The sequence below is a fragment of the Ranitomeya imitator genome, chromosome 4 (genome assembly GCF_032444005.1).
Source record: "Ranitomeya imitator isolate aRanImi1 chromosome 4, aRanImi1.pri, whole genome shotgun sequence".
Taxonomy (NCBI): domain Eukaryota; kingdom Metazoa; phylum Chordata; class Amphibia; order Anura; family Dendrobatidae; genus Ranitomeya; species Ranitomeya imitator.
The window spans coordinates 40,965,224-40,988,628 of NC_091285.1; the positions used below are offsets into that span (position 1 = coordinate 40,965,224).

General features: G+C 45.2%; 1 long non-coding RNA gene across 1 annotated transcript in view; it reads left to right on the forward strand.

Moving 5' to 3' along the window:
- Positions 1-22,391, forward strand: part of LOC138673933 (uncharacterized) — a 67,144-nt gene extending 44,753 nt beyond the window's left edge. The window contains exon 3 of the long non-coding RNA XR_011320378.1: positions 22,246-22,391. This is a non-coding gene — a long non-coding RNA (uncharacterized lncRNA). The remainder of the gene's footprint in view (positions 1-22,245) is intronic.
- Positions 22,392-23,405: the final 1,014 nt, after the last annotated feature.

Consider the following 23,405-nt stretch of genomic DNA (forward strand, 5'->3'; position numbering starts at 1 on the left):
TTTCTGCACCTGATTGTCCAGCATACGACATGTTTACACCTCACTAAATGGCCAAACTCCCCACACGGGGCCGTGGTATCGACACTTGGCGACAGCACCCGTGAGAGTGCAGTTTGTCTGAAGAGGTGGGTGAGCCCGCTTTTGGTCGACGGCACTGCCACTGGGTCCCTCCTAGTACAATAAAGTGTCTCTGGCGGTGGTGGTGCGCACCCAACGTCAGACACACCGTTGTAATATGAGGGGCCCTGGGCCTGTACCGCCGGCCACAAGACAGTTTCCCCCCACCCCAGCTCAAACAGTGCTCTACCACTTGCAAAATTATCTCACAGCTCCACCAATGTTTAGTCTATGCGCTGACATCCTTCAATGCCTGCCACTGACAATACCATTGTATTGACATTTTTGTTATGTTAGGCCTTCGATGCCTGTCTGTGGTCACTCCTTCCACTAGGCCTCCACTGACCACACCACTGCTGCCCGTGTACCCCTGTAACCAATTTAAAATTGCCTACAGCCATGTGTTATTATTTGAGGCCTTCGATGCCTGTCTGCGGTGACTCCTTCCACTAGGCCTCCACTGACCACACCACTGCTGCCCGTGTACCCCTGGAACCAATTTAAAATTGCCTACAGCCATGTGTTATTATTTTAGGCCTTCGATGCCTGTCTGCGGTGACTCCTTCCACTAGGCCTCCACTGACCACACCACTGCTGCCCGTGTACCCCTGGAACCAATTTAAAATTGCCTACAGCCATGTGTTATTATTTTAGGCCTTCGATGCCTGTCTGCGGTCACTCCTTCCACTAGGCCTCCACTGACCACACCACTGCTGCCCGTGTACCCCTGGAACCAATTTAAAATTGCCTACAGCCATGTGTTATTATTTTAGGCCTTCGATGCCTGTCTGCGGTCACTCCTTCCACTAGGCCTCCACTGACCACACCACTGCTGCCCGTGTACCCCTGGAACCAATTTAAAATTGCCTACAGCCATGTGTTATTATTTTAGGCCTTCGATGCCTGTCTGCGGTCACTCCTTCCACTAGGCCTCCACTGACCACACCACTGCTGCCCGTGTACCCCTGGAACCAATTTAAAATTGCCTACAGCCATGTGTTATTATTTTAGGCCTTCGATGCCTGTCTGCGGTCACTCCTTCCACTAGGCCTCCACTGACCACACCACTGCTGCCCGTGTACCCCTGGAACCAATTTAAAATTGCCTACAGCCATGTGTTATTATTTTAGGCCTTCGATGCCTGTCTGCGGTCACTCCTTCCACTAGGCCTCCACTGACCACACCACTGCTGCCCGTGTACCCCTGGAACCAACATCAGAAAATATAAAAATAAGTATTTTGCTTATAAAAAAGAAAATACTGGAGAGATATCAAATGCAGACATTTTAACATTAAAAACAAACACATACAACAAAAATCTGGTACAGTACTAAAAATGGCCACCAGCTACAATAACTTTCTCCTGCAAGTAGTTAACTGAAAGGTTTTTTCAATTTTAAACACAGATATGGCATCCACCGAGTGTTGTCCTGTCGCGTCTTCTTTATATTATTGCCAAGAAGATGCAAAACAATGAAAATAATAAAATCATTATTTACCAAAAAAATAGAGTAAGTCAAAACCACATTGCAAATAAACATTCATTACAAATAAAGAAGCAGGGCGCGTCCGAGGGTGAGTATATACCTAATAAGAATATAATCACCCTCGGACGCGCCCTGCTTCTTTCCGACAGCCTTCCTTCCTAAGAATCAGCCCTTCCGTGGTGTAGAGAGAGGGTTTGTTACACTCCAAGGTGTTCCCCAGGTTGCCTTTCCTGAGCTTCGATCTTCCGGCTCTCGTTTAGTAGTTGTTGGAAACTACGCTGCATTGGGCCTACAAATTGGGTATGGGGTGTAGAGAGATGGTGTGTTCCACTCCAAGGTGTTCCCCAGGTTGCCTTTCCTGAGCTTCGATCTTCCGGCTCTCGTTTAGTAGTTGTTGGAAACTACGCTGCATTAGGCCTACAAATTGGGTATGGGGTGTAGAGAGATGGTGTGTTACACTCCAAGGTGTTCCCCAGGTTTCCTCTCCATTGCTTCGATCTTCATGCTCTCGTTTTGTAGTTGTTGGAAACTACGCTGCATTAGGCCTACAAATTGGGTATGGGGTGTAGAGAGATGGTGTGTTACACTCCAAGGTGTTCCCCAGGTTTCCTCTCCATTGCTTCGATCTTCCGGCTCTCGTTTAGTAGTTGTTGGAAACTACGCTGCATTAGGCCTACAAATTGGGTATGGGGTGTAGAGAGATGGTGTGTTACACTCCAAGGTGTTCCCCAGGTTTCCTCTCCATTGCTTCGATCTTCCGGCTCTCGTTTAGTAGTTGTTGGAAACTACGCTGCATTAGGCCTACAAATTGGGTATGGGGTGTAGAGAGATGGTGTGTTACACTCCAAGGTGTTCCCCAGGTTTCCTCTCCATTGCTTCGATCTTCCGGCTCTCGTTTAGTAGTTGTTGGAAACTACGCTGCATTAGGCCTACAAATTGGGTATGGGGTGTAGAGAGATGGTGTGTTACACTCCAAGGTGTTCCCCAGGTTTCCTCTCCATTGCTTCGATCTTCCGGCTCTCGTTTAGTAGTTGTTGGAAACTACGCTGCATTAGGCCTACAAATTGGGTATGGGGTGTAGAGAGATGGTGTGTTACACTCCAAGGTGTTCCCCAGGTTTCCTCTCCATTGCTTCGATCTTCCGGCTCTCGTTTAGTAGTTGCTGGAAACTACGCTGCATTAGGCCTACAAATTGGGTATGGGGTGTAGAGAGATGGTGTGTTACACTCCAAGGTGTTCCCCAGGTTTCCTCACCATTGCTTCGATCTTCCGGCTCTCGTTTAGTAGTTGTTGGAAACTACGCTGCATTAGGCCTACAAATTGGGTATGGGGTGTAGAGAGATGGTGTGTTACACTCCAAGGTGTTCCCCAGGTTTCCTCTCCATTGCTTCGATCTTCCGGCTCTCGTTTAGTAGTTGTTGGAAACTACGCTGCATTGGGCCTACAAATTGGGTATGGGGTGTAGAGAGATGGTGTGTTCCACTCCAAGGTGTTCTCCAGGTTGCCTTTCCTGAGCTTCGATCTTCCGGCTCTCGTTTAGTAGTTGTTGGAAACTACGCTGCATTAGGCCTACAAATTGGGTACGGGGTGTAGAGAGATGGTGTGTTCCACTGTAGAGAGATGGTGTGTTCCACTCCAAGGTGTTCCCCAGGTTTCCTCGCCAATGCTTCGATCATCATGCTCTCGTTTAGTAGTTGTTGGAAACTACGCTGCATTAGGCCTACAAATTGGGTATGGGGTGTAGAGAGATGGTGTGTTCCACTCCAAGGTGTTCCCCAGGTTTCCTCGCCAATGCTTCGATCATCATGCTCTCGTTTAGTAGTTGTTGGAAACTACGCTGCATTAGACCTACAAATTGGGTATGGGGTGTAGAGAGATGGTGTGTTCCACTCCAAGGTGTTCTCCAGGTTGCCTTTCCTGAACTTCTATCTTCAGGCTCTCATTAAATTGTGGTTAAACGGAACAACTGCATTTGGCGTACTAGTTGGTTTGGGGCCTACTATCGGTGTCTGCCGCTCCTTGCTGTTCTCCTGGTTTCCTGTCCTGAAATTCCGTTTTCAGGCGCTCGTTAAGTAGTTGTTAATGTTAGACTGCATTTGGCCTACTAGTTGGGTTGGGGCCTACTATCGGTGTCTGCCACTCCTTGCTGTTCTCCTCCACTGAACAAAGCTGTGCCGCCTGTTTACTACTGTTGCCAATTTTGAACTGCATTTCGACTACTTACTGATTTGGGCCTACTCTCTGTGTCAGCCTCTCATTCCAGTTGTCCTCCACTGCAATGCCCCCTGATTAGTCCTGTGTTACCAATTTTGAACTGCATTTAGCCCACTTTATTCTTTGGGCCTATATCTGTGTTTCCTCCTCATCCTGCCCATTGCCCAGCCAGTGATAGATGAGTCTGCTGGTACATTGACCCATAACGCAACATTTCCCGTGCACGCTACACTGCAAGATTGTGACCCTGCTGAAAGTCAGGTCCCCCTTCCCGCATACCATACCACCTTACACGGGGACAAACAGGAAGGTGCAGATGAAAGTGCAGGTTCCTTCATCAGGTGGGGGGAGGAATACTAGTTGGCGACGTCACTGGCACAGGGCCTCTCATGGTTTGCAAAAGTGTTGCTGCCGGTGGGAGGCGCCCCCGCCGTGCAAACACACCGCTGTACTTTGAGGGGCCCTGTGCCAGTGCCAATGCCAACGAGTGGGCCCCCCCTGCTTGCTCAGGTTCACAGCACTTGCAAAGTTGAAATACTTACCTCTCCCTGCTCCACTGCCGTGACGTGGTCCAGATTTCCTGGGCCCACTAATTACTTGAACCAGCCCTACCCACCACAACTTTAGCCAAATGACCCCCAATTTCAAATGCCTTCCAATTATAATAAGGTAAATTACGCTTGACAAGCTTCATTAAGAAGAATGGATGGTTTTGACATTAAAATGGGCACTCTAGGTGTTTTCCTGGCCCCCACTCACTGCCGACTATGCTGCCCCATTGACTTGCATTGGGTTTCGTGTTTCGGTCGATCCCGACTTTACGTCATAATCGGCCGATTTCACTCGACCCGACTTTTGAGATAGTCGGGTTTCGCGAAACCCGGCTCGACTCTAAAAAGGTCAAGGTCGCTCAACTCTAGTTATGGCAGCTAGATGGTATTACTTCCCACAGGTGAAGTATGTCCCCAGGTCTTCCCGATGTGTAGATGGTGTATGGAGAATGGCGCAGTGAAGAACGAGGACACAAGGTTGCAGTCTCTTTACCTTTTACTGAAGACTTCAGCATCCACAGTCCAGGGCACCAGATCACAGGGCAGGCAGAGTCCGGCCGGTTTGAAGGCAAGTCCAGAGTCCCCTTATCCAAGTGGAAATCAGTAGCCTTCCCTTGCGCTGCAGTGGTGTAGTCCCTTACTGCCTATGGCTTCACATAAGGGTCTCACAGATGCGGTGTTTCGCTCTCTCTGTCCCCCATATAGGATAGGACAAAACCCGTATGACTGGTGACTTGAGCCTGTTTATAGGGTCTCTTAGGTAACCCGGGTCTGTAGGTGTCTCCGTGCCTCCTGGGTATAAGTGCGGACAGGTAACCTGCAATTAGCTGTCCTGCCGGTCTCTGAAATAAGCCGTAGAGGTCCTTACTTCCTCTACCGCTACCAGGATGTTGCGCCTCAGAAGGAGACAGCTTGAGCGGGGCTGGTCTCCTTCTGGTATCCTCTCCTTTGCTTCGACGTCCTTCACGCTCGCTGCAATACAGTTTTGCCTTTCAATGTCTCTTTCTGGGAGCTGCAGCTCTGAGGGCATGCACAGCTCCTTTAACCCTCCATCCTCCTCAGACTCTGGTCTGGAACGAACTAACTTTCCCTACAGACTGCCAGTTATATATATATATATATATATATATATATATACAGCGTCGGACTGGAGTACCTTGGGCCCACCAGAGAAAAATCATTCTTGGGGCCCACCATGCAGTTTAAAAATACCACACAGGATAGATCCTATATACCACACCACACATGAGAGCTGACAGATCCTCTATATACTACACCACACGGGAGAGCTGACAGATCCTCTATATACTACACCACACAGGAGAGCTGACAGATCCTCTATATACTACACCACACAGGAGAGCTGACAGATCCTCTATATACTACACCACACAGGAGAGCTGACAGATCCTCTATATACCACACCACACGGGAGAACTGACAGATCCTCTATATACTACACCACACAGGAGAGCTAACAGATCCTCTATATACTACACCACACAAAAGAGCTGACAGATCCTCTATATACTACACCACACGGGAGAGCTGACAGATCCTCTATATACTACACCACACAGGAGAGCTAACAGATCCTCTATATACTACACCACACAAAAGAGCTGACAGATCCTCTATATACTACACCACACAGGAGAGCTGACAGATCCTCTATATACTACACCACACAGGAGAGCTAACAGATCCTCTATATACTACACCACACAAAAGAGCTGACAGATCCTCTATGTACTACACCACACAGGAGAGCTGACAGATCCTCTATATACTACACCACACGGGAGAGCTGACAGATCCTCTATATACTACACCACACAGGAGAGCTGACAGATCCTCTATATACTACACCACACAGGAGAGGGGACAGATCCTCTATATACTACACCACACAGGAGAGCTGACAGATCCTCTATATACTACACCACACGGGAGAGCTGACAGATCCTCTATATACTACACCACACAGGAGAACTGACAGATCCTCTATATACTACACCACACAAAAGAGCTGACAGATCCTCTATATACTACACCACACAGGAGAGTCGACAGATCCTCTATATACTACACCACACAGAAGAGCTGACAGATCCTCTATATACTACACCACACAAAAGAGCTGACAGATCCTCTATATACTACACCACACGGGAGAGCTGACAGATCCTCTATATACTACACCACACAGGAGAGCTGACAGATCCTCTATATACCACACCACACGGGAGAGCTGACAGATCCTCTATATACTACACCACACAGGAGAGCTGACAGATCCTCTATATACTACACCACACAGGAGAGCTGATAGATCCTCTATATACTACACCACACAAGAGAGCTGACAGATCCTCTATATACTACACCACACAGGAGAGCTGACAGATCCTCTATATACTACACCACACAGGAGAGCTGACAGATCCTCTATATACTACACCACACAGAAGAGCTGACAGATCCTCTATATACTACACCACACAGGAGAGCTGACAGATCCTCTATATACTACACCACACAGGAGAGCTGACAGATCCTCTATATACTACACCACCCAGGAGAGCTGACAGATCCTCTATATACTACACCACACAGGAGAGCTGACAGATCCTCTATATACTACACCACACAGGAGAGCTGACAGATCCTCTATATACTACACCACACAGGAGAGCTGACAGATCCTCTATATACTACACCACACAGGAGAGCTGACAGATCCTCTATATACTACACCACACAGGAGAGCTGACAGATCCTCTATATACTACACCACACGGGAGAGCTGACAGATCCTCTATATACTACACCACAAAGGAGAGCTGACAGATCCTCTATATACTACACCACACAGGAGAGCTGACAGATCCTCTATATACTACACCACAAAGGAGAGCTGACAGATCCTCTATATACTACACCACACGGGAGAGCTGACAGATCCTCTATATACTACACCACACGGGAGAGCTGACAGATCCTCTATATACTACACCACACGGGAGAGCTGACAGATTCTCTATATATATACTACACCACACAGAAGAGCTGACAGATCCTGTATATACTACACCACACGGGAGAGCTGACAGATCCTCTATATACTACACCACACGGGAGAGCTGACAGATTCTCTATATATACTACACCACACAGGAGAGCTGACAGATCCTCTATATACTACACCGCACATGAGAGCTGACAGATCCTCTATATACCACACCACACAGGAGAGCTGACAGATCCTCTATATACTACACCACACAGGAGAGCTGACAGATCCTCTATATACTACACCACACAGGAGAGCTGACAGATCCTCTACATACTACACCACACAGGAGAGCTGACAGATCCTATATATACTATACCACACAGGAGAGCTGACAGATCCTCTATATACTGCACCACACAGGAGAGCTGACAGATCCTCTATATACTACACCACACAGGAGAGCTGACAGATTCTCTATATATACTACACCACACAGGAGAGCTGACAGATCCTCTATATACTACACCGCACATGAGAGCTGACAGATCCTCTATATACCACACCACACAGGAGAGCTGACAGATCCTCTATATACTACACCACACAGGAGAGCTGACAGATCCTCTATATACTACACCACACAGGAGAGCTGACAGATCCTCTACATACTACACCACACAGGAGAGCTGACAGATCCTATATATACTATACCACACAGGAGAGCTGACAGATCCTCTATATACTACACCACACGGGAGAGCAGTAATGTAGGTCCAGCGTGTGTAGTAAAATACTTACCGGTGGCCATATTCCACTGCAATGAAGACACAAGCAACGACACAGCGGCAGAAGACGGCGACTGCTGCGTATTTTATTACACACAGGGAAGCTTTCTGTTGGGGGCGTGACATTGTTTTTATTAGTACGATTTTGGGATAGATGTGATGTTTTTATCATTTGTTATAGCTTTTTTTGTGGAATTGTGGCGAACAGAAAAAAGGACATTTGGCATTTGTTTCTTTTTACGGTGTTTTCTGATCAAGTTAATTGTTTTTATAGTTTGATCGATGGGACTTTTCTGAACCAAGCAATACCAAATATTTGTTGTTTTTTATTTTTAACATATATTTATTTTCAATGGGATAAAAAGGGTGATTTGAACTTTTAGGAATTTTTTTATTTTCTTTTTACCTTTCACTGGTACAGTTAGCCCCCTTAGGCTATGTGCATATGTTGCGGATTCTCTGCGGATCCGCAGTTGATTTACAGTACAATGTAAATCAATGAGAAAAAAAAAAATGCTGTGCACACTTTGCAGAAAATCTGCTGCGGAAACGCTGCGGTTTAAAAGAAGTAGCATGTCACTTATTTTTTGTGAACCTGCAGCGTTTTTGTACCCATTCCATTATAGAAAACCGCAGGGGTAAAAACCGCAGCAAATCCGCAAGAAAACCGCAGCAAAAACGCACAAAAACCACAGCGGAACCGCACAAAAAACGCAACAAATCCACAAGTGTGTTTTCTGCCAGGAGAGGCAGAATCCGCACCAGAAATTCCTAAGCCTAATCCGTAATATGTGCACATAGTCTTCGAGGACATGAAGATGCGATCATCCGATCACATGTGTTATTATATACAGTGATGCCACAGCATCCCTGCATATAGAAGAAATTATGGTCTCCGTTAAAGCTCGGCTACAGGAAGAAGACCCCTGGCTGTCATTAAAACCCATCGGCGACCCACGATCACCTCATGGGCACCAATGGGTGAGAGAATGATACGCACGCAAGCTGGCATGTGTTATATGCTGCCGTCAGAGATTGGCACTGGCATTTAACACGCGCCATACATGTAAGGCAGATGTCGTAAAGGTGTTAATCACCTGAGGACCCCCTTCACCACTGTCACCCAATATCCTATGGGCCCCCTCCCCCACTGTTTCACCTCTATTTTCCTATGGGCCTGCTCAGAGAGTGAAAGGGGAGCCACAGTAAGGGCATGTGCACACGATGCGGATTTTGCTGCGGAGATTTTGCTGCGGATCCGCAGCGTTTCTGCAGCTGTGGGTCAGGAGGAGTTTCCCATGCGTTTACAGTACCATGTAAACCTATGGGAAACAGAAAACGCTGTGCACATGCTGCGGAAAAAAACGCACAGAAACGCAGCGGTTTACATTCTGCAGCATGTCACTTCTTTCTGCGTTCTCCGCAGCGGTTTTACAACTGCCCTTATGGAAAACCGCAGTTGTAAAACCGCAGTGGAAAACGCAGAAAAACCGCGGTAAATCCGCTATAAATCCGCAGCGGTTTTCCACTGCGGATTTATCAAATCCGCTTCAGAAAAATCCGCAGTGGACCCAGAATACGTGTGCACATAGCCTAAAATAGAGGTAGGGGAGGGGGCCCACAAGAAAATTAGAATATCACTGTGGGCCCCCTCCCCTGTGTCACCTTTAGGATGCATGGGGCCCCCTCCCCTAACTGCCTCTACTCAGGGTGCCGGCATCATATAGTTATTACTTACAGTCACACTGACTGCAGCCATCCCTCTGCTCCACTGCTGCTTGGGTAGGACAGCTGACCAATCACAGCACAGCTCCTTGCCTGAGCTTTGCTGTGAGCTCACACAAAGAAAACAAACGCTGATTGGCTGAATTGCAGCCAATCAGCGTTTACACTGCTGCCCAGGGCATTTTTGAAGAGGAGCAGAGGACAGAGCACAGGAGACAGGTGACTGCGGGTGAGCTGTGTGTGCTGTCTGCTCTCAGCCTCACAGTCAGCTGTTCCTCTGACTGCTGGCTGTATTGAGGGTCGGCACTCTGCAAACACCGCTCTCCTGGCAGAGGAATGGCAGCGGCAGCAGGTGATGTGAAGGAGCTGCTCCTGCACTTCCCATCGCCTGTGCAGTCTGCCAGCCGCTGCGGTGCCGGCTATATAATAACGTGCGCACTGCTGGGTGCACGCTATTAGCATGATGCAGGGCAGGCACAAATGAGGGAAGCAGGAGCTGGGGGCGGGGCCCACCGGAGGATTCTCCGGTGTCCCGGTGCCCCAGTCCGACCCTGTATATACACAGTTAGGGCCAGAAATATTTGGACAGTGACACAATTTTCGCGAGTTGGGCTCTGCATGCCACCACATTGGATTTGAAATGAAACCTCTACAACAGAATTCAAGTGCAGATTGTAACGTTTAATTTGAAGGGTTGAACAAAAATATCTGATAGAAAATGTAGGAATTGTACACATTTCTTTACAAACACTCCACATTTTAGGAGGTCAAAAGTAATTGGACAAATAAACATAGCCCAAACAAAATATTTTTATTTTCAATATTTTGTTGCAAATCCTTTGGAGGCAATCACTGCCTTAAGTCTGGAACCCATGGACATCACCAAACGCTGGGTTTCCTCCTTCTTAATGCTTTGCCAGGCCTTTACAGCCGCAGCCTTCAGGTCTTGCTTGTTTGTGGGTCTTTCCGTCTTAAGTCTGGATTTGAGCAAGTGAAATGCATGCTCAATTGGGTTTAGATCTGGAGATTGACTTGGCCATTGCAGAATGTTCCACTTTTTGGCACTCATGAACTCCTGGGTAGCTTTGGCTGTATGCTTGGGGTCATTGTCCATCTGTACTATGAAGCGCCGTCCAATCAACTTTGCAGCATTTGGCTGAATCTGGGCTGAAAGTATATCCCGGTACACTTCAGAATTCATCCGGCTACTCTTGTCTGCTCTTATGTCATCAATAAACACAAGTGACCCAGTGCCATTGAAAGCCATGCATGCCCATGCCATCACGTTGCCTCCACCATGTTTTACAGAGGATGTGGTGTGCCTTGGATCATGTGCCGTTCCCTTTCTTCTCCAAACTTTTTTCTTCCCATCATTCTGGTACAGGTTTATCTTTGTCTCATCTGTCCATAGAATACTTTTCCAGAACTGAGCTGGCTTCTTGAGGTGTTTTTCTGCAAATTTAACTCTGGCCTGTCTATTTTTGGTATTGATGAATGGTTTGCATCTAGATGTGAACCCTTTGTATTTACTGTCATGGAGTCTTCTCTTTACTGTTGACTTAGAGACAGATACACCTACTTCACTGAGAGTGTTCTGGACTTCAGTTGATGTTGTGAACGGGTTCTTCTTCACCAAATTAAGTATGCGGCGATCATCCACCACTGTTGTCATCCGTGGACGCCCAGGCCTTTTTGAGTTCCCAAGCTCACCAGTCAATTCCTTTTTTCTCAGAATGTACCCAACTGTTGATTTTGCTACTCCAAGCATGTCTGCTATCTCTCTGATGGATTTTTTCTTTTTTTTCAGCTTCAGAATGTTCTGCTTCACCTCAATTGAGAGTTCCTTTGACCGCATGTTGTCTGCTCACAGCAACAGCTTCCAAATGCAAAACCACACACCTGGAATCCACCCCTGACCTTTTAACTACTTCATTGATTACAGGTTAACGAGGGAGACTTTCTAAGAGTTAATGGCAGCCCTTAGAGTCCATTGTCCAATTACTTTTGGTCCCTTGAAAAAGAGGACGCTATGCATTACAGAGCTATGATTCCTAAACCCTTTCTCCGATTTGGATGTGGAAACTATCATATTGCAGCTGGGAGTGTGCACTTTCAGCCCATATTATATATATAATTGTATTTCTGAACATGTTTTTGTAAACAGCTAAAATAACAAAACTTGTGTCATTGTCCAAATATTTCTGGCCCTAACTGTATATATATATATGGGGAGTGACCTAATAAATAGGGTCAGGAGCTCCCCTGGCGGCCTGGAGTGTGAAATGTGTTGCATGTTTATGATACCTGGATGCAGTTATCCTTCTTTGCCTCCAAACGTAGCATCACTCTCCCCAAGAGGAAAGGAATACCACTGCGACGACCAGGACCCGCATATATTTCCTACCTTATCTCTATCACTCTACCTGTGTTCTCCGTTACGCTAATGACCTAGGATAAACATCCTCCATAATCCAAACCTTCCACTCCCGTCTCCAAGACTTCTCTCATGCTGCGCCAGTTCTCTGGAATGCACTACCCAGGACAATTCAATGAATTTCCAATATCCACAGTTTTAAACGTGTCATAAAAACACACTTCTTTAGACTGGCCTATCACAATCCTTCATTGATGTAACTATTCCCTTTTTGCCCTTCCAAAATTATCCTTAGAATCTGGTCCCTCGTAGCATCTCTTCACATACCCTCCATGCACTTAATAGCACTGTGTACCTGTACTTGTACACATACTGGCTGGTGACCAGTTCCTGCAGCATTACATGAACACCCCATTTATTATCTTGATGGCTGGACCTGACATGACCAGCACTTTTTACCATTTCTCTTTCGTGTCTCCCCTATTTCCTCATACATTGTAAGCTTACGAGCAGCAGGGCCCTCACTTCTCCTGGTATCTGTTGAATTATTATGTGTTACTCTGTTGTATGTTTATTGTCTGTACACTCTGCATTGTAAAGTGTGAAATATTAATAATTATTAATATTAATTAATTCTGATGCTGGGCCCCTAAACAATCGTAAATGAATGAAAGAAAAAAACGAGTAGAAGATATAAGAAGCCCCTTTGAATCGTTATGGAATCGGTCAATTAGTGCGGCCAAGGAATGTGAAAAGATTGAGATGTTTTGCCCATATCTGCATTGCCCTGCAGCGCCACCTAGTGGGTAATAACAGTTAATGAATTGCACAATAGCGCTACGTTTGCTGGTATTATGTCCGCATGACACATGTTGTCCAAAGTTCTTTTCATATAGATAAGGTTGAAGTGTACACAAGATTGTTCCTTAAAAAGATAATCTAATGTACACATGAAAGAGTGTGGCCAGTTAGGCCAATAATTTAATTTAGGTGGGGGCTACTTATTCAAGGGGTATTGTTAGTACTTTCAGAAATAAAATACATATGAAATATGGATTTAGGTATTGTACCAAAAAAAACACGATAATGTTTTAAAAACGGAGTGGTGGTCATATATGTAAATCCTGATTAAAGGTCATGGGGCGTGATAATATCTACAAGGCAAAGGAATATGCAGAGTCCTGAAGGTTGGAAAAAGGGGAAAAGGGAGAAGAAGAGTAGTAAACTATTGATAGGGGTCATTATACGTCTCCACGTATAATAAAATACATGTAGGAAAGAGGAATACATACTGTGAGGTAATTTTTTACCTCACCCTGTCCTTTTTCTGTGCCCACAAATATTGTTCCCAGTGAAGCCTATTAGTGGGAACACTAATAGTAACATAGTAACATAGTAACATAGTTAGTAAGGCCGAAAAAAGACATTTGTCCATCCAGTTCAGCCTATATTCCATCATAATAAATCCCCAGATCTACGTCCTTCTACAGAACCTAATTGTATGATACAATATTGTTCTGCTCCAGGAAGACATCCAGGCCTCTCTTGAACCCCTCGACTGAGTTCGCCATCACCACCTCCTCACGCAAGCAAGGAACATGTAATGTTCTTACATTGTCCTCCTAAATACAGCATGATGTTCCCATAGTACATTCAACCCTCCCATAGTGCCCCCCCCCCACACACACACAGTATAATCCTCACACCGTACATAAACCCCCCTCACAGTATATCTTCCACATCCCCCCATAAACAGCATAATGCATTCCAGAGTGCCAACCCCACACTATATGATGCCTACAATAGGCCTCAAAACAGTTTAATGGCCCTGAAGTACATTTCCCCCACACAGTATGATGATCCCCATAGCATGACATACCCCCCACACAGTCTTGATGCCCTCCAAGCACACAGTATGAAGTCTCCACAGTGGTCCTCACTCAAGCATCCCACCTGTTTCCTGTCACTTCCTGTCACATCTCTGCTCTGAACTGGTCTCTGCTGCCCAGTGACGTGACCTGAAGGTTCTGCAGGTCAGTCAGTATTTGGTGGAGCAGGGAGCTGATGGTTCTCTGCTTCACCATAAGGACTAGAGGACACAGATAAAGTTGAAGTCAGGAAATATCCCCGGAAACCTAGGAGAGTGGAACAGCTCCCCAAATTTATGACTGTCCTGGTAGATTCAGGGTTGTAATGCTACACCTCGGTCGGTCGGTGAGGGCCTTACACCAAAAATTGTTGTAGTCAGCAGGCTAAAAGACGCCTGCAAAGTATGGAGAAGATGTGTGGAAACAGCAGCAAGGGCAACTGACAAAGTGAGGAAATGATGGTGAACTATGGCGTAGTGAGAAAGAAAAGACTAGCCCATCATGGGTGGAGAACCCACAGAGTGGTAGGAAGTATAGCCCAGCAAGCCTACTAAAAGGACAAATAGTAAGAGAGAAAGAAGTTTTGAAAAAAAAAATGTCCCATTGTGGCAGGAGTGTACAGAAGAATGTCACGAACAGAAGGAAAATCCTGCCCACTGGGAGCCAGAGGAAGAGAGCAGAGGTGGTGACACAATGTTGGTTAGTGAAGAATCAATTTCTGCTGCTTAAAACCTCTTGAAGGCAAGATCCGGAGCTGCAGAGGCGAGATGACAGGGAGAAGCATTCTTACACTATCAAACACTAAGGAAGGAGCAGCAGGATCCAGCGTGGTCTTGGTGTGACCTAGTGACAGACATCATGGCTAGTCATGCAATGCTTGAAGGCGAGATAAGCCACTGTGGTAATGGACAAGGAGGAGGTCGTGGACATATCACCCGCCCAAAACCAGGAGCAGGAGTCCAGTAACGCTGTAAATAAGTGAAGGATGGCTGGCACCCCCCCCCCCCCGATGAGATTTGCTGGGGTGAGGAAGCACTAAAGTGCTCAGATGCTCATTGCTCGAACCGAGAAATTCCTAATTCTCAGTTGCTTGTTTCGAGTAACGAGTATAATGGGAGTCAATTGGGAAATCCGAACATTTTTCCAGCAGACCCTGGGGGAAACAAGGAGGAGGTCTGGGGAGCAATGAAAATGTTAAAATGAATGAAAAAAGTGCTGAATGGAAGGAGAACAGCATTGGGAAGACCCCTGGAAGCATCTCTGGCTCCCAGGTCACTGCTGAGAACAATGGTGTCACACTTTTACTCCACTAAATCGACGAGAAATTGGAGTTTACAGGAAAAATGTTAAGAAGCATTCTTTCCTGTATAAAAATTTAAGTAAACCAAAATTGAACATTTTAATAAAAAATTGGAAATTTCAGTGTAATTTATGAAGGCAGCAAGAACTGCCAAAAATTTGATGGAAGAGGCTCTCAGATACGCCCTGTATTAGACATAAATGAGGTCCTCATTGACTTTCTTTTCAAATTGTCATGTAGTGGTATTGTCAATGTGCCATCAGGGAAATGTAGCGTCACTGGCCACAAGTGCTTGTCCACGTGTCGGTCGTTAAGTGGACAATCCCAGTAACTGTGCTTATAAGGGCACAGGTAGCCACACTGGGAGAAATAGTGGTGGCTGGGGACTAAGTATTGAGAAACAGCTGCCACCATGAGTCGGCGGGAATCCCCTGTGTCTACAAGCCTAAATGGCAACATTTTCATGGCAAGCAGCCTGGAAATATGCCCGTTTAGCATTTGGGACTCTTGGGTGGGTGGCTAGGAACTACAGATATGACAGGAGACCTTAGGTTCACTTCAACAGATTCGGCTTTACTGTGCAATTCATATACATGTGATTGCAGCACACACACAGAGTAAGACAGAATCCCCTCCGGATGATGTTCCCGTTGTCCAGTGTACTATTAGTCCTTGACTTCATTCCACCAGACCTGCCCCCACCTCAGCAGCTCCTGTTGGTACCAAGGACCTACTATTTGGCATAACAGCTTCCCTAAGGCCCATCATCTTTCCCTTTCACTGAGACCTGGCCGAAATCTTCCTTACAGGAAGACAGATACTGTATATGGCACTCAATAGCTTTTTGCAGCCATTAGGTCCAAGACTGCTCTGCCGTCCTCATGAAGCTTAAGATTTGTTCACATGCCGTTTGGAGACTAGCATTGACAGGTCCCTTTTGCATCTGCTGTATCCGCTTTCTTGGAACCTGCTGTCACTATCTAGCACTTCCTTTGAACCCCACTCACACACTTGACTCTGAACTTGATTCTCATTCTGACTCTACACTGACTAAAGCAGGACATGATTCTCTTAATAACTTATCTAACCCCTCCCAAATATTGGGCTAATCCCAAGCTGTTAACTATTTACTACACTGTGTGATAAAAACTATGTCCCTATCCATTATAATGGTTCCCCAAGTGGACAGACCTCCCCAATCCCCTGTAACAGCCTTGAGGCAGAGCCTCCAGGAGAATGGAGACACAACTGGCCATAAGGATATAATGCAACACTTTTTATCAATCATATAACATAACACATTATCATATAGAACTTCACATGAATTCCTTCTTGCCACAACGTCTTCATCTACCCCCCCTACACTTAGGTCTGGGGTAGAGACAGCTGAACACTGTGCTGGGACAAGGATTTGGAAGTGCCTGATTATGGTTCTTCAGAATGTGGACAGGTGCAGGGCAGTAGGCATCTGCGCCAGTGTCATGGACAGGGGATTGACAAGCACCTAGCACAGGGGAAAAGGCAGTGGTGTCCCCGTTGGCAACAATTATGGACTCAGGCCTTCGGCCCACCGAGTTGGGTACTTAGATGACATGTACCTGATCATGTTTTTAGTGGTTAGGCTCTTAGTGGTCAATCCCCTGCTGATCTTAGCATGGCACATACCATTTTTTTGTCTCAGAACTCTCTTTCAAAAAGTCCCAGACTGAGGAACACCTAACTCTTTTACAGAGAAATCTCAAGTGTCAGTGATCTGTGGAACAGTTGCCCGCCATCTCCCTCTTATCGCCCCACTGCCTCTTCCTGCCTGCTTCAGTGCTGCCTATCACACAGCCTCAGCGCTGTGGACCTCAAGTTGGATCAGTGACTTTGTCCTCCACCACCTTGTCTTCCACTGTCACACCCTGGTCCTCCTGATTTGGTGACTTATCAATAACTTGATTTATTGGCAACTGTGTCTCATCATCATCTACCTCCTGAGAAAAACTTTGCTGTTCCCTACTGTCATCTTCTTGTGACAGTGGCTGCTCTAAGTTCTGTGCATCATCAAACAGCATGTCCTCATGTCACTCTTGGAATATGCAGGGTGAGAGGCCACAATGAAAAAAAAATGTGGTCATCTGTAGCAGGCCAAGTTTGTTTTAAAAATTTACAACCACCAAAATTTTACACAAAACATGTTAAACTGTATGGATGACAATAGTCAATTTTTTAACAAAACTGTTGTTACCTGTATCAGGCCAAAGCGTGGTTTAAAAATTTAAACCACCGTAATTTTACACAAAGCACGTTATAATGTATGAATGACAATGGTCAACTTTTGGAGCAAAAAAAATGTTGACACCTGTAGCAGGCCAAGCGGTTTTAAAATTTTTAAACCACCCTAATAAACTGTATGGATGACAGTATAGTAAAAAAATGTATTGCTCCCCCCTCAAAAAATATGGCCACATGCAGCAGCTATGTATTTAATAATGGACTGCAAAGCTCACACCATGCAGAATGTATCGCACAGAACCAGAAAAAGATTAGCCTTAGAAAGACTGTTAGCATGATGGTTCAGCATCGGCACTAGTATCACCACTAGAGGATTCTGATTAGTTGAACTGTGCACACACAGGCCTGAACAACTACTCTCTCCCTCCAATCACAACTGTCCCTGAGCTGTGCAATGGCATCATTATGCCGAGCATGCCGGCACCAGTCCTTTTATAACCTCTGATGAGGTAATGCAGCCAGCCAATCACATAATTGCCACTACTAAGATGGCCACAGCATTGCAAAGACTAGCAGGCAATCCCTGCAAGTTTATTGACTGTGTAACAGGTGCCAATTATGCAGGGCGCAGATCTCTTCTTCTTCCATGACTGGTTTTAAGACTGAGAGTAAGCTAAATGCAGTGGGAGAAGGAGGACAGTGCTTGGTGTGAGAGGATTGGGAGAACATTTCTTGTCGGATATGGTCAATTTTTTCTTTGAAATAATTGGCCAGATTGTTAGCGTGGAGATCCGTGGCTGGGGCCTGCACTCTTGGATTGCGTAGGGAAAGAAAATTGTCAAAAAGACGTTTAGGATAGTGAGGTGACGAGGGTGTTGAAATAGGTTTGTTTGGAGAGGTGAAGGGCAGAGTTGTATGTTTTAATAATAAACTTGTAATGGATGAAATCTTCAGGCAGATTTGATTTTCTCCACAGATGTTCGGCACACCTGGAGCACCGCTGTAGGAAACGTGTTTGCAGCGTGTGCCAGGGTTGTCACCTTCTGTGCCGAGTTATTCTATGAATAGGAGGTGCACCTTCATCCAGAGCACTTTTCAGTGTTTAATTGTAATGTTTCAGTGCAGAATCAGGACGGACATGAGATGGAGAAGATAGGGGCCAATGATGACTACAAATTCTTCAGAAGTTTCTGGATGTTAATGGCCTATATATTTTTTTTAAGTGTGGAAAGTGGGGGTGTCCTGAGCAGGATGACAGTTCCTGACAGAGAATGAAAGAAGGTTGTGGTCAGAGAGTGGGAGAGGGGAGTTGGTAAAATCGTACACTGAGCAAAGCCAGGAGAAGATCAGATCCAGGGAGTTTCTGTCTTCATGCATAGGAAAGTTAGTAAGCTGTGAAAGGCTGAATGAGTAGATTACAGATAAAAGGTGAGCGGAAGATGGGGAGAGGGGACATTCAATGGGGATGTTAAAGTCTCCCATGATGAGGGTGGGGATGTCACAGGAGAGAAAATGTGGAAGCCTGGTGGCAAAGTGATCCAGGAACTGACATGAGGGACCTGGAGGATGATACACAACCGCCACTCGCATGGAGAAGGGGATGTAGAGTCTGACAGCGTATACCTCAAAAGAAGGGAAGATAATGAGGGTACTTGGGAGATAACCTGAAAGGTACATTTGGTTGCTAGAAACAAACCAACGCCTCCTTCTGGTCTGTTGTCCGATCTTGGGGTATAAGGGAAATGTAGTCCAGTGGTTAGCAACAGTGCTAACCACTGAGTCTCCATGCCCTTTATGTGGAAGTTATTGGCGAATAGGAGCAGTCTAGAGATTGGCGCCAAACACAAGAGGCAGGTAGTTAGCACCTACCTGTCTGTCAGTTCTTAGGTCCATAGTAGAAAAAAAATAGTCCTGGATAGCCCCTTTAAATTTTAGAGACTGTCTACACATAAGTAACACCTCTAGGAAGTGTTTTATGCTCTTACTTAGAACAAAGAAAAATGGAGGAGAAATGATGACTGCGAGAAAGTTTGTGACATTTTGATATGTGAAAGCACAGAAAGAAGGGCCTTGTCGGTAAAGTGTTATAGGGGGTTTGTCCATAAAAAAAATATCTTTTGATCTGTGTCAATTAAACAGACATATAACTTACTAATGTATTTATATTTAAGGTATCTATTACAGTTGCCACTCACTACCCATGCTGCAGAATTGGCTCTATCAATGTGCTGTAACTGTAAGTGCTCCTTTCACCGCCATGATATCAGCAGCTGCAGGGAGGACATCATTTCATTTTCTCCCAGAGGCTGCTGCTCCAGAAAACTAGTCATAATTAAAACACTATTTACCAGCAGATTACCACTATACTGTATCTGCAAGTAAATAGGGTATAGATTTCCATGAAGAATGTCTGATCTGTTGAATTTAATTGGAATTGAATCTGTTTGGAGAAAATAAGAGCGGTGCTGGAAAAAAGGGGTTTGTTACCTCTTTTCCATAAACCCAATAGTTCCAATTATTTATGTCTTAAGGCCCCTTCACATTAAGCGACGCTGCAGCGATACCGACAACGATCCGGATCGCTGCAGCGTCGCTGTTTGGTCGCTGGAGAGCTGTCACACAGACCGCTCTCCAGCGACCAACGATGCCGGTAACCAGGGTAAACATCGGGTAACTAAGCGCAGGGCCGCACTTAGTAACCCGATGTTTACCCTGGTTACCATCCTAAAAGTAAAAAAAACAAACAGTACATACTTACCTACCGCTGTCTGTCCACGGCGCTGTGCTCTGCTCTCCTCCTGTACTGTCTGTGTGAGCACAGCGGCCGGAAAGCAGAGCGGTGACGTCACCGCTCTGCTTTCCGGCTGACCGACGCTCACAGCCAGTGCAGGAGGAGAGCAGAGCACAGCGCCGGGGACAGACAGCGGTAGGTAAGTATGTACTGTTTGTTTTTTTACTTTTAGGATGGTAACCAGGGTAAACATCGGGTTACTAAGCGCGGCCCTGCGCTTAGTTACCTGATGTTTACCCTGGTTACCAGTGAAGACATCGCTGGATCGGTGTCACACACGCCGATCCAGCGATGTCCGCGGGAGATCCAGCGACGAAATAAAGTTCTGGACTTTGTTCAGCGACCAACGATCTCCCAGCAGGGGCCTGATCGTTGGTCGCTGTCACACATAACGATTTCATTAACGATGTCGTTGCTACGTCACAAAATGCAACGATATCGTTAACAATATCGTTATGTGTGAAGGTACCTTTAGAAAGCAAGCCTTGGTGCTGGCGTCATAGCAATTGTGTTGTAAGAAGCGCGGATAATAAGTCTCATGACCGTTCTATAGGAAAAGAGTAAAATGTTTTTCTTACACCGTCTGGATTGTTGTTTTTTAATAATGAAATCCAGGCTGCGCTCTGGTATGCAGTGGAAGGGAACTTGGTCTGAGCAATGGCCAAACATGTGGAAAAAATAGCCCTGGCAATGTTAGGACTACCACTCACTCATGCAATACTCAAATGTATTAAATAGTCTCCAAAATAATGAAATGTTATTTGTAAACTATTGTTTTTTACATTTAGATGTGATCTTTAGACTGTGCTCCAAGACAAAACCTTAATAAAGTGTTTGCTACTTAATCAGGTCTATGCGTAATAAATAAAGATGATGGGGATTATTTGGCAAGGGTAACGGGGCAACGAACAGTGATTTTAATAAATTTGTGATGTTAGTAATGTGTTTTTTCTAAAACATTAGGACTCTTAGATGCCTTTATAGAGCCAATTAGAAACTAACAAAAGGTTCCAATGCACTCCCCATAGTCCTCCATAGAATACAATGCACTCCCCATAGTCCTCCATAGAATACAATGCACTCCCCATAGTCCTCTATACAATATAATGCACTCCCCATGGTCCTCCATACAATATAATGCACTCCCCATGGTCCTCCATACAATATAATTACAAGAGTCCTAAATTGTATTACATAATAAAAAAAAAATAAAAATAAATATGTATTAAATAAATATCATGATATGAATATAAAAACTATTGCCAACAGTTTTTTCTAAGCACAAGTAACACAAAAACCTGATTTAATCAATAAGACATTTTCTGATTTTAGCTTCTCTTTCACTTCTTGCTCAGCTGATTAGAAGATCTGGGGCAGGCGAACCCCAACTCAGCGGGTGGCGTGACACATCCATTGGGATGGCCAGTTTTAGGGCTTAAATTGTAAAAAATTATAGTCTTTTCATTTTTTGTACTACTGAATATATTGAGCAGGTTCCTTACAATTATTTCCCCTTCCAAATAAAAAGTACGAGTGGTCAGACTGTAAAGTGGAGAAGGGTTATTTATTTTATTTTTTTAACATACTGACTTTGACCCTGTGTATGTGGACTTGGGCACAGTGTACAGGAGCACCATGTGTAGAGGGCATTCTCTGCCCCAGGGACCATTCTTTGGGTTGCATCATTTAGAGCATCTTAACATTTTTTCTAATATATTGAATTGAGAGTTTGTTTACAGTAGTTTTTTGGGGGTAGAGAGTATATTGCTAGTACATACTTCTCTTTTGTATTATCCACAGCCTTACCTGCTTCAATTTGCCTTCTATCACAACAATAGATCTGCTATCTGACATCAAATTTCCCTTCCTTTAAAAGATGAGATGACTCTGATGACCATGTCCCAGGCAACACAGTAAAGCTGCATAGGACAGGAGATGTCAGACTATTCAGCTTGAAAATAAGGATATTTCAGAATAAAATATGTGATGATACATTCTCTTTAACACATTGTCATCTAAAACATCTTCGGCACAACGTAGTGTCACATCAACATAAGGTATCTGTAACAGCAAGTTGCATGAATTAAATCTTCTTTATTTTCTATTTTCATGTAAATCGTCTTCACTTTGCATGTTTCCGGTGAGATTAACTCTACGGGCAGAGAAACCGAACTGCTTAATTTTTTTTAGGAGGCAGAGGAATGCTTTGTGATGGACCCACCCATAGTGAGGTCAGCTTTATCAGTGATGACCTCATCTGGTGCCCCTCCTATGAACCCGCTGCCCAATGTTGATCAGACGGCTTCCACATAAACCATCTGCTTTCTGTGTTAGTCTGAAGTGACTAAGGTTTTGCCGCTGAATAACATCCAAGAGACATTTCACTGTTTTAATGTTTGTACCGTTTGTTCCATCAGAGACATGTACGAGTTTAGGAAACACAAATTACCAAGGGCAACGTAGTGAAACGGCTTATATGTGTCAGTAATATTGATGACTATTAGTGATGAGCAAACGTACTTGGATAAGGTGTTATCCGAGCATACCATGTGCTAACTGAGTGTCTTCAGCGTGCTCGAAAAATATGTTTGAGTCCGCGCAGCTGCATCTGTTCCGGCTGTTCGACAGCCGTAACATATGCAGGGATTGCCTATTAAACAGGGAATCCCTGCATATGTTGCGGCTGTCAAACAGCCACGAGACATGCAGCCTCAGGGACTCAAACATATTTTTCGAGCACGCCGAAGACCCTCAATTAGCATATGAGCATGCTTGGATAATACCTTATCCGAGTATGTTCGCTCATCACTAATGACTATCCTTAGAATCAGCTGTCAATATTTGAGTGGTGGGTCCCAATACCCTGCTACCCCTCCCAATGAGCTAAATCAAAAACTATAATAATGTTAGTCTATCCAAGGCACAGTGCCACATGTACGGTTGGGTTGGTGCCTTGTGTA